General features: G+C 49.6%; 1 long non-coding RNA gene across 1 annotated transcript; it reads right to left on the bottom strand.

Moving 5' to 3' along the window:
- Nucleotides 1-365: 365 nt before the first annotated feature.
- On the bottom strand, nt 366-14,029 carry LOC123623157. The gene is made up of 4 exons (XR_006729810.1): nt 13,918-14,029; nt 8,083-8,344; nt 7,819-7,901; nt 366-469 (listed from the first exon to the last, which is right to left on the bottom strand). It is a non-coding gene; the product is annotated as an uncharacterized LOC123623157 (long non-coding RNA).
- Nucleotides 14,030-15,165: the final 1,136 nt, after the last annotated feature.

The raw sequence follows: 15,165 nt of genomic DNA, 5'->3' as shown, positions 1-15,165 counted from the left end.
CTTAAAAAGGCACTTCAACCTTTTCCAAACCCAAATGTATGCTTCTTAAGGAAGGTCATTTCTGTGCATAAGCAGCGGTGGAGATTTATAGGAGAAACCCTGGTAGATGGCTCAGTCTAGCAGGAGAGATGACGCTGCTCGTACTAATTGGGTAAATGATCTATTTTATGTGGCACTCTATGTACACGCATACAACGCATAAATTACACAAAATAATTTCAGCACGGTTAATGAACATGCTCAAAGGCTAATAAAAAAATGCTTAACTAGGTTCTTTTATTTTTCTCTCCTTTATGCATAACAGCATTTTACTTAACAGCATAAATCAAGCTGAAGGACCATCTGTATTAAACTTAAATAACGCTTTCAGGTGTGTGTGAGCAGAACACAAGGCTCCGAGGCTTTAGAGTCGGGGGGTCCAGGCTCACCTGCATCTGTGTTTCCTTTCCAGGGGTCCCATTACTTGAGTCTAAATACAAAAGGACATTCGAATTATTTGAAGGTTTTGCTTTTTTTTGATGGTCGGTGCCCACATGGCTTGTCCACTGTGAGCACAACAGGCTCATGCCAATGAATTGTCTTAGTGTCAGACACCCGGAGCTTGAATCACATCCCGGCCACTCCACACTTAGTTTGCCTCAGTGTCACCTCTGCAATGGGGACAACAGCACGGCCACCCCAGTGTGGCGAGAGTCAAATGAGAGACATACAAACCTCTAGCCCCAGGCTGGCCACGGGCCAACAGCACCACAGATGCATGCCAGCCACGGACCACGGCGAGCTGTGACTCAGAACCTGAATCGTATGAACAGGAAGTTCAAATACCGGTACACGGGCTGAGACCGTGCACTCCCCACCAAAAACATCAATCATAGCACATGGGCAACGAGCACACGAAAGACGATCGTCATCACTCATCACCAGGGAAGCCCAATTCCAACCACAGCGGGACAGAGACCACTTCACACCCATTAGGACGGCTACGATCAAAAAAAAAAAAAATCGAAAATAGCAAGTGATGGTGATTCAGAGAAATTGGAATCCTATGGAGACGTCGGTGCGCTGTCGGGGTGGGAAACGGTGGGAGGCAGCTCAGAGGATCAAACGTGGGATTACTACTCGGTCCAGGAGCCCCACTTCCAGTGTGGCACTGATGCGGTTTGGACATTTGTCTCCAACCGCACGTTGGAATTCTCTCCCTGGGGACGGAGGCTCCCCGAGGCACTCAGCAGCAGACGCTGGCGTCCTGCTCCCTGTCCAGCCCGCAGAACCGAGAGCCGAATGAGCCTCTTTACACACTGTCCAGCCTCAGGTGTCCCTTGTAGCAACATGAGCGGACGCAGACGTACCCACGAGGGTGGAAGCTGGTTCCCAACAGGTGTCTGCACACCCGTCTCACGGCAGCCTGATCCACAACCGCCAAACCGTGGGAGCCGCCCGAGTGCCCAGAGGTCACCAGGGCCGGGGTGGCGGGTGGGGCGGGCGTGTTTAATGGGCGCAGGGTCCCAGGTTGGGGAGACAAAGAGAGTCCAGACAACGGAAGGGGATGGTGTCTGCACAGCAGCCTGAATGTGCTGAACGCCCCCGAACCGCACACTTAAAAATGGTTACGATTGTAAGTTTTATGTTGTGTGTCTTTTGCCACAATTTAACAATGTAAAATCTAGTACAGTTTTTCATGTTTCAAAATATGAGTCGTGGTAAGTTGCTTCTGTGTTTCTCTTGTTTTCCTGTGACGATTTGTTTCTTCATTCACGTGTTTATTCACTCCCTCCTCTAGTAGTAAGATCTGCTGCAGCTCCTGCAGGATTCCAGACGCCCCCGGGGGCAAAGGGCGCAGAAATAAAGTTGGAGCCTGACCTGCCGGACCTGAAAGTCTAGAAAGGAGGATGATCTGGGAACAGAGTAGTCAGGACATGTGACAAGTGCAACGGGCGTACAAGGAGCATTTGTAAGATACCAAAAAAGTAAAACCACAGAGAAACACAGAAATGAGAATAGAAAAAGCGATCGAAGGAAGACGTTCTATGTAAAATCAATAGGTGACCACGGGCATCTCAGGTTTTCCCTTTATTGTATAAAAAAAATGACAGGATTTATGTTATCACTTCAGTCATTTGATTTAAAAATTTCTAATAATAAAAAATCACTAAGTTGCTCAGGATGCAGAAGGTGATGCGATTGCTCCCTGCAGCATTTTGCCCACAGGGATGGGGGTCTGTAAGGTTCAGAGGCAGAGTAGTAAAGTTCACACGATTAAATTAGCGACAGACGTGTGTCTAGAATCCAGGTTGCCAGAAAGTTCCCTTTCCTTACATGATAGGGCTTTTCCATTCTGGCCGGACACCTGTTTGCTACCAGTGATCCAACCACTGAGCTCACGTTTCTGTGACACCATCTACAAGCTTTTCAAATCACAGCACACGTCATAGGACCCCCTTTTCATAGGGGGTTGGATGAAAGGGTGAATGACTTCATTCTGGTCAGAGAAGACAGGGGTGGTCGGGGCCCCGACAGGAGGATGAGACCCACTTGCTGGAAGGGGACGTGTCTGTTCACTCAGCTGTGTTCATTCCAGAGTCAGCACACACGTGGGGTTGCGTGCATCACCTGCAGCCGGGGGTAGCCATGAGAGGGATGGCATGATTTTTCCCATAAGAGCTTATGAATCTGGTGAAAGCAAATTGCCCTTAAGAACTTAAGAATCTGTGAAAGTAAATTCCACCTTCCTAATTGGCTACTAGGAACTGGCAGAAAAGGCAAAACTTCAGGAATAATAGAGCAAATGTTTCAATAGATAGCCTTTCATTGAAAAAAAAAAAAAAAAACGCCAAAAAACCCCAAACCAAAAAACTACTTGCAAAAGCTGCCCTGACACTGAGGAACAGAAAGAGAGTTTGGAAGGGGCTTTTAAGGGCTATCTTAAGAAAAAAATATGTAGTTAAACGAACCTTTGTACAATCTTATGAATTTTACCTTATACACCGAGAGAGAACACTCTAAGTATTTGCCTCTATTTAGTCTTTAACTTTTTATACAAAAAGGAAGATTTTATTTTCATATTTTAAAGGGTAATAGAGCAGAATGCATGGTTTTGACCCAATTGCTAGACCCAGAACCTAAGTTGCTTTGTTTAATAAGTGATCTCAGGTCTTGCGGGACATGAGCAGCACCCGGAAGAACTTTCTGTTTTGTTTTGTGTTTTTCACGTACAGATCCTGCTTCTCACGCATCCTTGGCTGCAAAGCCCCACGCGTCCTTGTTTTATCTGGAGTTGGTCCCAACCTCTCTTTTCCCTCCCGCAAAGCCCCACGGCCGAGGTTTTTTCCCCCAACAGTCTTCCCCACCCGGAGTCTCTAACAGGTGTCAGAATGGTTTTTTCTTTGGCATTGCTCAAGTGCATCTCACACCTGGTTAAGAGTTGGCGTGTTCCTGATATATCGTCTCGTGGCTTTTGACTTTCTCTAGGTCTCGTTCCGATCTAGAGCCTGAGAGACTGAACATCCGCAGCACCGTCACGTGACTCAGGAGCCACAGGGAAGTAGGCAGGATTTTACGGGGAAAGAAGATGATGGGTTTCGTTTAGGGCAAATTGAATTTGAATTTGCAGCAATGTCGCATCTGGGAATAGTCGGCAGGCGTTTGGAGATTTGAGTCTCGTCCAAATGAGAGGTTAGCGCCAGAGATGGGGATTTGCAAGCTGTCGACCAGAGACAAGTGCTGAAGGCCTGGCCGGGGTCCAGGGAGCCGGGGGAGGGGGGTGTCGGTTCCTCCAGCCAGAGACCCCCCCACCCGGGACGCCCCGGGGTGGAACAAGCCGCAAGAAGGGAAAACACACACCCCAGGAAGTGTGAAGCGCTCTAACAAGAGGTGCCAGAAGAGACTTGTAGAAGGTGGGCTGGTGTTGGGTGGTTTGGGGGACAGTTGTAGGAACGGGGTCCACTGTGGACCGAACGCTGTCGGGAAGCAGGGGCGATTCCGTGTCGGGGAATCCTCATCCATCCCCCCACCACGTAGGGCAGCCTGCAACACGGCCGTACGTCACAGTAACAAAGTGGCAGTGACACCTGTTAGCCCGGATCACGGGACGCTGGGTCACTTTCGAGGGCTGTTCAATGTCCGTATTTTGTCTGTGTTTTGCATAGTTACATGGAGGTCTTGCTTTTACCTTGGTCCTTCCTGTCTCAGATGCCAAGTGGAATTGTTCGCAGCCGCGGGGCCAGCGTCCGGCTCAGCTGAAGGTCCAGCCGAGGTCCTGGAGGTTGGGGCTGCAGGAGGGAGGAGAGAGCATTTTGGGAACACTTCCCCTGCCCCGTTACCCCACAGCCACCAGGAAGGTGGCAAAGAAAGTGAAAGTGGAATGAGGAAAACTGGAGAACACAGGCAACTCTTTCCGCTTTGCATGTTGAACGGAGGCGCCTATGCAGGGACACTACCCGGGAGACGCCATAGCAGGGTGGCGTTGTCCAGAAATGCCACCTAATGGAATGGATGGCACCTGTGACTCGCAGCTCACGCAGACAACACGGCTAATTCACTCAACTGAATTCCCTGAAGTTTGCAGTCCAGCAGGTCATCCCTAAGGAACTCTACAGTTTGTAACGATTTGATCTGTTACCAAACCTCTCGGGCAATTCCTTAAGAAATTGCAACACTGTCATCAAATCCTTGTGTCTGTCTTTTAGTGTAATTTCAATCTGCCTGTAAGTGACTGACTTGATCCATTCCCACGGAGTTGGTTCTTGTTAAAATCGGGTTTTGACACCCTTGCCCTTGCTTAGACCCACACAGGCTCGTCCCTCCGCTCCGGGTAACGGAGCCACCTTGCTTTCAGGGCCTCTTCCCAGACTCGGCTCAGAGTTGCTGCAGATACCATGGTTACGCTCCTTTCTCCCACAGCCGATTCTGCGCGTTTGCACAGGGTGGGAAACTGGGTCCGGTGCCCAGAGTGTGCCCTGTTTCCCCAGTTGAATGTGGCTCCTTTTCATCCCGACCACATTCTCCCACCGTCCCGTCCCCGTGGCCCAGCGCCCTCCATCCCGGCACCACGGGGACCCCAACATGAGTCTCCTCTGCGCCCTCGTCACATACAATGCCCGGGGTGCTCCCTGCCACCGTGCTCACTGGGACGTGTGAGAAACCTGGGCACCCCGCAGCCTCCTCCGGCTCCCCACGCTGGCGGGTACGGAAGGAGGTGAAAGTGCAGAGAGGGCGACTGGCACGGAGCAGGCTGGGGGCCTCTTGGCCGCGTCCCACCCGCCTGCCTTTCCGGGCCACTTTTCCCCTGGGAAAAGCCCTGGTGACAACTGTGCCATGTGTGGGTGTTTTCACATCGGGACATTCAACCGCTCGCTTTGATGGCTCCATTAGTTATGCTCGTTTTGATCTCGCATTTGAAGCGTGAGGCCGTCCGCACCGTGAGCACATGATGGCCACAATGGAGCTATTGTCACGCCAGTGCTTTAGACGCATAGAGGGGCCTGGGACCGCGGGTAGGACGCCAGCAGCAGCCCTGCAAGGCACCTCCTCTTGTGCACACAGCTCACGGACAGAAAAGTGCCAAGTTACGAGCTGCTAGGAGCCATCCTCAATTCAGTGCAATGATTTGTTTGCAGATTAGGACTCAAATCTGGGCGGTTTGAGTGTCTGATAGATATTCACAGGGCACATAACACCATTATCATTTAAATACGGTCCTTTGGTACGGGCGGTTCTTATTGATCTGAGCCCTGAGCACTGTGCCCTCTTCCATCCCCACTAACGTGGACAGTCGGTGTGGCGTTTGCGTGTGTTCCCTGCCAGGCCAGAATCGCACGTAATCTGTCAACAGCTGACACTGTTAATAAAGGATTTACACGTATCAGGTGAAATGTCCACACGCTGCTGCTTCCGTGCCTGCCAACTGGTTAAATGCAACGCCACGGCAATATATTCTAGAACTTTTCTTGGAGCCCTTTTGGAGTCAATTGGCCTTTAAATGAAAACATATGGACAGCAGAGATCCCAGGTGCTTCACATTAGTGGAGATTTGGCCAACCCCGTGGATTTTGGTAAATTTGACATCAGCAGAGTTCATTAAATCCGGGGCCCACCTTGCACCTGATGTTAGCAGACTCATCGATCTTGAGAATTCCCCGAGACTTCAGCAAAATATGCATTTATAATCCCCACGTGTCTACAACCTCTTCCTCCACCTAGATGGGGCTGACTTTTACTACTTCCTAAAATTGCATGAATATTATGGGCTTCCCAGTTTACCTGTCTTCGAATCTTTCCATTGGGAGGTTCCAACGTGAATCTAGCAAATGGAAAAAAAATTTTCATTTTGTTTACGGAGATGTTTTTGTTCCTGTGAATCCTTATAACAGAGATGCACTGTCCGTCCTAACACAGTTGAGGGTTCACTTTTTGACACGACAGGTGCCTGGAGATGTGTACGTGGAGGCCGGCTACCGGTGTGCAGCCTCATTAGGTGGACACCCTGCAATTCCTAGGCGGCCATGGTGGCACTAGACAGATGAGGCTGAGCCAAAGACCAGCGGAAGCAGAGAGCCACAGCCTCATCCTTGATAACTCAGTTTCCCCCATTTCACTTGTGCATTTGGGTTTGCCTATTCATGTGTTATAGTCAGTTACGCTTTCTTTCTGCCATGCGGCTGGCTGCTCGACAGTCTCTCAGCCAATGTCTATTCCAAAGGAGATTACTCGATATTTAAGGTGGGAACCCAGCTTCACGTGGTATCGGAAATCTACTCTTAATAGGTGAACCCAACGTATAACGAATCCACATTAAAATCTCACAATGCAGAAAAAATGCTGCTTAAATTAGAAATGTGTTCTATAAATACAGTATTCCATTCTTTTCTTTTCGTTTTGCCACTAGGTTCTGCTTTAGTAATACAAATTTTAAAATAGAGTTTAGGGAAAGTTTCTAAATAAATATGATCCTGCTATGCTTGTAACAGTTTTTGCTTAAGCGGTGAGAGAGAATTACTTTCTCCAGATGGGGCCAAGGAAGTAAGAAAGTTGTCACAGTAAATCTGAGCAGAAATTAATCTAAATGAAAATATATATAAATATATTCTTCATGGATGTGGCAAAAGAATCGCACTGTTATTTTATGAAAATTCTTTAGAATAAGTTCATGGGAATTTAATTTTTTAAATTATGAAAACAACTATAGTACCTTAACTGAACAATAATAGGATTTCATATCACCACCTACCAAGATTCTGGATTACTAGAATAAATTAACATTTTTTAATCAGAAAGAAAATGTTATGATTATTTTAAAAATCTCTCCGCTGTACTGAGAGGCGCAGGCATTTTAAACCTTATGTCTTGTACCTTCGTTTCTCTTTAGGGCTGAATCTCAGAATTTTCATCACAAGTCAATTGTTTCATGGAGGGGGGATATTGCCCCTTGAATTCCACGACGCTTACATTCTTTCATTGTGTCAAATGATTTTAGAAAAACCACAGTCTTCTTTTCCTCTAACCTTGCTTGACCATGACTCTTTTTTGTTCCAGATTCTTGCTCTGATCCCCCCTCCCCCGCCTGGTGCTTTTGGAACGGCGACGGGGAGGAAGGTGTGGCTGGTGGGCACTTTGGAGGGTGCCGGTTCCAGCACTTGCAGGTGTCCCAGAGGAGCTGGGAGAGGCCACGCGGAGAGGCCACGTGGAGAGGGAGAGGCCACGGGGAGAGGCCACGGGGAGAAGGAGAGGCGCGGGCGGGGCAGGGGGTTCCAAGGAGCCGGAGAGCCCACTCTGGGGGGCTTAGTCATGTGAGCCTGTTCGCCCGCCCACCCAGCCCCTTACCTGTGTAATGAGCAGAACGGGATCCACTACTCAGGTGAGACCAGACGGGGTAAGGTGCTGCCTCCTGTCGGCCGTGCGGGTCTCTAAGGAGGGGAAGAGACGGAACTAAGAAAGCTGGGAGTGAAGAAAAACCAGGCCACAGCTGCCAGCCTCCTCCTCGCCTCTCTGATCCTTCAAACCAGGCCCCACACGGAGCGGAGTGCTGAGCTAACTGGTCTGGTGACCTTGGAGAACTTTGACCCCTCCGACCTTTGGGTTTCTTACCTGTAGAAAGTACAGGGAGGTGGATGGGAGGGAGGGCCCTGGTGCCCCTGTGGGGTCGCAGCTGGCCACCCTCTGCTGCTTCCTGTCCCTTCGAGGGTCAACGCCACCAAGGAGGACGAAGGGGGGAGGGACGGCTGCTCTCTCTGCTGTCACCGTCACCCAGCAGGTACTGAGGACGCGCCCGGCACTGGGCACGGTGGGCGCAGTGCCAGGGCCGTGATGCTGCTAGAAGCCCATGGAAACATCTTCACTCTAATTTCTTCTAAAATGAGAAAAAACAAATGGATACAGTAATAATAACTTCAGCTTGGATTATATCCATCTGCATATCAACTAAGTCATAAAATGTGCCTTTTAATGTTTCTATGGAGGAAGGCCCCATCCCCCAGGAAAAGGGGGTAGGACCCCGGAAGTCCTAATGCTGCCCCGATCTCTCGGGTTCCCCCTCATAAACCCAGCGCTGGTGATTCAGAGCTGAAAAAACACAGTTTAGGTGCTTGCTGTCATAGAACTTATATTTGAACATAGGAAGCTATGTTGTACTGAGTAGGTACACGAAACATCGGATATATGCACAGTGTCTGCAATGAGTAGGGTATAATTTTGGGATGTCAAAGAATCATGTGTCATTCATACCTAAAAAACAAAAATAGGGTGGCATTCAGGTAGCTCTGTTGACCCCTCAGCCCTGTCGGGTGGGCATCACCCCTGCCAGCCAAGCCCACTAAAGCTGTGCGTGGGTGGGCGGGTGTGTGGGACTGCAGCCAACCCACGGGGCTCGCTACGTGGGCAGGTTTGTGGCTCAAGTGCATTTTGGAAAATAAAAGTTCAGAAGCTCCAGAGAAGTGGTGGGAACCTAATGGCACAAACCGGGAAGTCTGCCTGGGACGTGGGTGTGCCATTTCCACGGTGTTCCTCAGTTGGGTTATACAAAATCAGGAGCTATTCTATGTGAAGCGACTCCTCTTGAGAGAGCACAAAAAGAAAATGTTGCTTTTTGCATAAGCGTGTCAGTGCTTCCAACTCATGAAAAACGCTGCTAAAAGCGGAGGTTCTATTTTCATTCCCGCAGCCTGGCCACAGCGGCGGGCCTCTGCTGCCAAAAGAGGAGGCACGCGCAAGTCTGGTCGATAAATGCCACCGGCTAGAGGATCCCAGCTGTTATTCCAGGGAGAATATTCTCACTGCTGTCTGTCGGGTCGCCCTTCCCAGAAAATAGATCCCGAGGGCTTTTTATTGTGGCGAAAATAGATGTGGTGTATAAGTGCACAGTTCAGCAGCATTTAGTACATGCATACTGTTATGCAACCGTCACCACCATCCTCCAGAATTTTTTAATCTTCTCAGACTGAAACTCTGTCCCCATTAAACACTAACCTCCCATCCCCCACCACCCCCGCCCCTGGCAACCAGCCTTGCACTTTCTGTCTCTGTAATTTGACGACTCTCGGGACCTCGAGGAGGTGGAGCCAGACAGTGTTTGTCTTCCAGCAACTGGCCTATTTCCCTAGCATGATGTCCTCAAGGTTCATCCACATTGTAGCAGGTGTCAGAACTTCCTTTTTCTTGGCTGTATAATATTCCACTGTAAGGATGAATGCTATTTTGCTTGTCCATCCCTCTGTTGATGGACGCGAGGGATGTCTCCACCCTTGGCCCATTGTGAAGAATGTTGCTATGAGCACGGAGGTGCACGTATCTGAGTTCCCGCTTTCAATGTTTGGGGTATGTATGCAGAAGTGGAATTGCTGGATCCTATGGGAATTCTAGGTTTGATTTTTTGAGGAACCGGCAGACCGTTCTGAGGAGCACTGAGGAGACCTGGGGCGTCCCGGCCGCTGCGCAGAGGAGAAGGGTGGTGCAGGCGACGGCGGCACATCCTACACCCCCACAGGCGTGACAGCCACGGGCAGATGTGCTGTTTCATTTGCAAGAAAGTTTAAAAATCCTTCAATTCTACCCACCCCTCTGAGAGGTGGAAAAACCCCATTATTCTGATGAAAAGAGAGTTGAGTTATGGCTCAGGATCAAACAGCCGCCTGGAGGCAGGGCTCTGGGGGTCCCCCAGGCCTCCCCAGATTTGCACCAAGCTCTGTCCTCCACGCACCTGCTCGATGACCCACCGGTGACGGCCACTCAGCCCGTCTCCTCCCGTGATCCGGTCAGCGCCCGCCCCGTCTCCCCCCGGGGAGGCACCTCTGAGGCAGGTACGGCTTCTCCTGCCCTGGGGGGCGTGAAGGGATAAATCAGGCGCAGCAGCGTCAGGCCATCATGTGCAGAAAATCACCGTTCAGGTTTTGGGGCTCTCTGGGCGGCCGTGAATACCGGGTGGTGATTTTCCTCCTGCGTGTGCGCGATTCCTCACAGACGGCTCTGCCATCTGGTGAATATTAAGCTGTTACCGCGGCGCGGCTCCCTCCACTTCATTTTATTTTACTGCCAAGGTTATGGGCTCAATGTTGTAGTTATAGTTTATTTCACTTATAATTAAAATCTATTTGGGTCACTTGTTGGCTTTCCCTAGCTTGTTTGTGCATCGGCTTCGTTTACGGGGAAAAGCTTCGTTTACGGGGCAGGCCGGGCGCGGGCGGGAGGCGTCACTCCCCGTTTTAGGGGCAGCAGCTTTCTGTGCTTTCAGCAGCAGCCTGGCCCCAGACCTGCTCGCGGTGAAATGGTTACTGTATTGGCATGATTGTTACTGTATTGTCCTTCCTCCTTCCTGTTTCCGTGTCCCTAACAGCTGCTCTGTCAACACCCCTGTGGTAACCATGTTTCTAGCTGTGCAAGCTGGTGCTCTCACGTCTGCCTGCACTGGACACGCCTTGTTCTGGACGACCCCGGGGTGTGCCCGGGTCACCTTGCCTTGCTGCCGCCTGCCCACGTGGGAGGGGTCCCTCTGGGCCTGCTTTCAGCCCCACCCCCTGCAACCTCGCCTGGCTTCATCCTCCAGGCAACGTCCACCTGCCCCATCCCCCCAGGGCCAGGTTCCAGGCAGCTAGGACAGTCCCCACGGCCCAGGGCCCTCAGAAATCAGCAAAACCAGCCAGTCCTGGAGCGCCCATGCCTCTGCCAGTCCTCCCAGCAAAGGGAATCTGTACTTCGCTGGATTCACCCAGGGGGGTAGGGGAGACCCAGCGTGATCTAGAAGCTGCGGAAGGCAGAGTACAGTAGGAAATCCAGCTTGTCATGGAATTAGACAGCAGGAAGTTTGGTGTTAGGGAAACTGGGGAAAGTGGGATGATACCGTTGGTTTGAGGCAAGATTATCCTGTGTGTCATAACTAAGTTAGCAAAGTCAACTTGGGAACAGACAGAGAGACCCCGTGCAGGAGAGCAGGGTGGGTGCGGTCTCCTGCTGGGGGGGGGGTTCTGACCTGGGGGGACGTAATCAGGTGCCCGGCAGAGCACCGCACAGCTGGACCACGGCTTGTCCCTCCTCCCTGCCCCTGGCGGGGGAGGGTAGCTGAGCTTTCTGTCCTGGTCTCAGTGGAGACTTGTCAACTCCTTTCCCAGGATGGCTTTTGACCAAAGATCTTGTGCCTCTTGTCACTTTCGGTAAGCCTGCTTTGCCAACTCCCCTCGGTGTGTTGGGCAGTTCTACCAAAGGGAGTGATGGAAAAGGCTTTGAACATGCCGAGTTAATGGGAGATGCAGGCATCGTTTTTAAATTGTCAGACCCTGTGCTGTGTTGTATGTTTAAAAAAATAGCCAACAGAAGACTTCACTTCAAAGTTTCTCACCCTTGGTACAGCTGCAATAATTATTATGCGTTCCGGGCGACCAAAACTCAGATCGGTAGTTGCAGATAGAGACGTATACAGGTGACGTCAGCGGCAACTTGTCAGTCTTTTTTGTCGTATTTTGGTGACAATTTACCTTTCACCTGCACGTATCGTCTATATCCGAAGGTCCCCTGAAAAGTGGAGCAGCTGTTTGAGTCACAAAAGATAAATGTATCCTGAAATGACTATTGTTGAGTCCACGAATCACTTCAAAGGACACTTGCAGTGCAAACAGACGATGTAGCTCTATGTGCTCTCAATAACACGTCTGCAGGTGAAGTCGTGTGAGTCCCAGGATGATACGAAGTCTGCACATAGACTGTCCCCCGCAGACAATATTGTGAATGAGACCCATAGAGTCCCCGTCCTGTGACCACACTGACCCGTGTTCTGAGCTAAGGCAACGTTCATTTTCTTAAAGGAACATACCTTATTTTATTTTGTTACGAGCTTTTATTATTGCAAACTTCCCGCACATAAAATGCAACAGTAAAATTTCTTTCGGTATGCTAGCAGCCTGCGTGCCACAAAACCGATAAAAAATAGATTAAAAATTAAACATTTATGACCCAAGGAACTGCTGAATAGACTACGTTGAGGAGAACATCTGTAATCATAAAAGCCAGACTCTTGAAATCCAAATTTGCCTGTTGTGCTTTCTTAATTACTGTGCGGAGCAACTGGTTGGGTCCAGATAGGGCAATGACTGGGTTGTAAAAAAATATTATTCCACCAGGGATTGTCGTGTGCAAATTCTAGAGGGGGAAATTCACTTTCTGATACCCAAGTGAGACTCCAGTCCTATTAAGTGGGGTCACGTGCACCGTGCAATGGAGTAGTGGCCCCAGAGTGGAGAGAGAAAGCAACAGTACCACGTCCCTAGATCATGGCAGCATGTTCTTTAACCTCTTACTTTTCAATCTGCAAGAAAAGAATAAAACTTGCACTGACGTAGTTAGGTGGATAATGCAGTTGTCGGTCGGTGCTTCCATTAATAAGAGTGTTGACTGACAACTTGGTATCTTCATAAAATAGAATACCCACTCTCAGGTTGAAATCCCTTTATACCAACTGTGTCCCCAGCTGGTTCTGTTCTGTTCTACGGGGGCCCATTTATTAGGGGGTCTGTAGTGGAGATGCTAAAGCCCTGTGGATGCAGCAGCCCTGGTGGGCACTGCGGAAATAATGGGCTCTTTAATCACGACCAGTGTGGGACGGAGGCAGAGGCCCTCCCAGCATTTCACAATACGGAAAATTCCTGGAGGAGAAACAAGCATTTGCGGGATATTGGCTAAGTATTTCACCAGTGCCCTTTAGGCCAGTACAGCAGTTTCCACGAAAACAAGCAGTTAGTTGCATGTGATGGATGGAGAGACATTCTAAACAGGGACACCCCTGTCGCAGCAATTATTCTAGAATGCATTCCTCCACACTTGTTAAGGTGACTAAGATAACAGTACTCTGTTATTTGGTATGGATTTTCCTAATTGCAAAACACCTTATGATTTATTATACAGTCTGTGATTAGATGAGGCTGAATCAATCGATAGCCTATTAATTACTCGTGGCTGTTTTACATGCACCCTACTAATATCTGCATTCGGAAAGTTGTTATCTCAGCCGGCGGCCAACATCACGCACATTTTTCATAAATACGAAAGGCTCATTTCATCAAAAGAGGAAGCCATTATGCTAAGAAAAATGGAATGCAATTTATACGGCAGCAGATAGATTACTTTGCGTTAAAGAGAAAATCGTTCAATTTGTTGATCATATCCTGTAGCAGAGAAAAAAGAACCGTTGGCGAGACCAGCGTGAGCTACCAGTAGATATCTCATAAAAATTAGCATGGCCGACTGTTCCTGACGATGTCATTATTCAAGGGAATACTAAAGTCTTTTGATTGATAAAACCCAAATCCTAATACAGCAGGACTCACGGTAACGGATGTGTCGTATACAACTGAGCCGGTTATTTCGATCGTCCCCTCCCTAGATAGGAGCAACTGGAGTCTCACGATTCCAAAACACATCACTCACCAGGCACATTCTTACCCCAGCGAAGCCGACAAGAGTGACCGGCCGGCGTCTGTCGGCAGCTGCTGACACTTGACCTGCACACAAATGTCTCCAGACATGTCCGGTAAGAGACTCAGTGACTTGAGGGGCCCCGTGACCCTGTCGGCACAGACCAATCAGAAGGGAAAAGGAAAAAAATAATTCCTGATTGTATTTTGGAATAAACATCACTCTTCTCATATCTCACATTTTACCCAGAAACTAGGAAATATACTTTTCTGCTTAGTGAAAATTTTCTCCTCTTGTAGGAGACACCCATGAAATGTTTCAGGTGACTAGTAAGGGTCACTGCTTCAGGCCACTGGGGACCTCATTCTCTGGTCCCCTGTCTGGGGTCCAGACCCAGCGCTGTAGACGGTGCACTGGCTCCAGGAAGGCGGCTCCCACCTGTCACGTGGCCCTGGCTCTTCCCTCCCCATCCTCTTCCTCTTCCCCTCCCCCTCCCCCTCTTCCCCTCCTACTCTGGCCCTTAAAGAACTGCTCTCCTGACGGGCCAGGCCAGCTCACACCCAGGCACTCAGCCGTCACTGCCTCTATATTACTGCTCTCCTCGTTCAGGGCCCTGAGCCGTCTGCTTCCCTGGGATTCTCCTCAGCAAATTATATTACGAACACTTGGCAGGAACTGGGATCTTCCCAGCTGTCATCAGCGCCCAACACTGAGCGCCGCCTGGAGCTTTTCTTCAATGGACAGAGAGAAAGAGCAAAGCTACCTTGAGCTTGCGGGGCTGCGGCGTCTCCCGGAAGACCCCACCGCCTTCTCCTGGAGCACAGCCTCGTCCTCACTGGCTTCGGCAAGCCGGCTGGCGAGTGGGTGCATACGGCACGCACGCAGGTGTGCGTCCCAATCCCGAAAGAATGACGAAACCCTGAAAGATGAAAACCTCTGAAGTCTAAATCCTTAAAGTCTAAGATCCCAAAGGTCTAAAACCCTGAAAATCACAATCACAGGGTAGTTGCGTCATGTTAGGTGGGACCATCACCTTGTCATTTTATTTATGCAGAAGAAAATGGATTTTGGTCGAATGAATCTCCAAACCATAATGACAGAAGTGGGATGAGGTTGATCAAGGCTTCTTAAAAGTGAATTTTAAAGTGTTACCAATAAAGTTAGTTTTTTGCATACAGCCCAATGCACTGGCGGACAACTCAGACGAGCGGATTGGCCATGTGACACACCAACAGAAACCTCCGTTTACAAATGCGTCACTCACCTGCCTGGGCA

The sequence above is a fragment of the Lemur catta genome, chromosome 18, assembly GCF_020740605.2.
Source record: "Lemur catta isolate mLemCat1 chromosome 18, mLemCat1.pri, whole genome shotgun sequence".
Taxonomy (NCBI): domain Eukaryota; kingdom Metazoa; phylum Chordata; class Mammalia; order Primates; family Lemuridae; genus Lemur; species Lemur catta.
The sequence above is the reverse complement of the archived record's forward strand: the minus strand, read 5'-3'. Positions and strand labels throughout refer to the sequence as shown.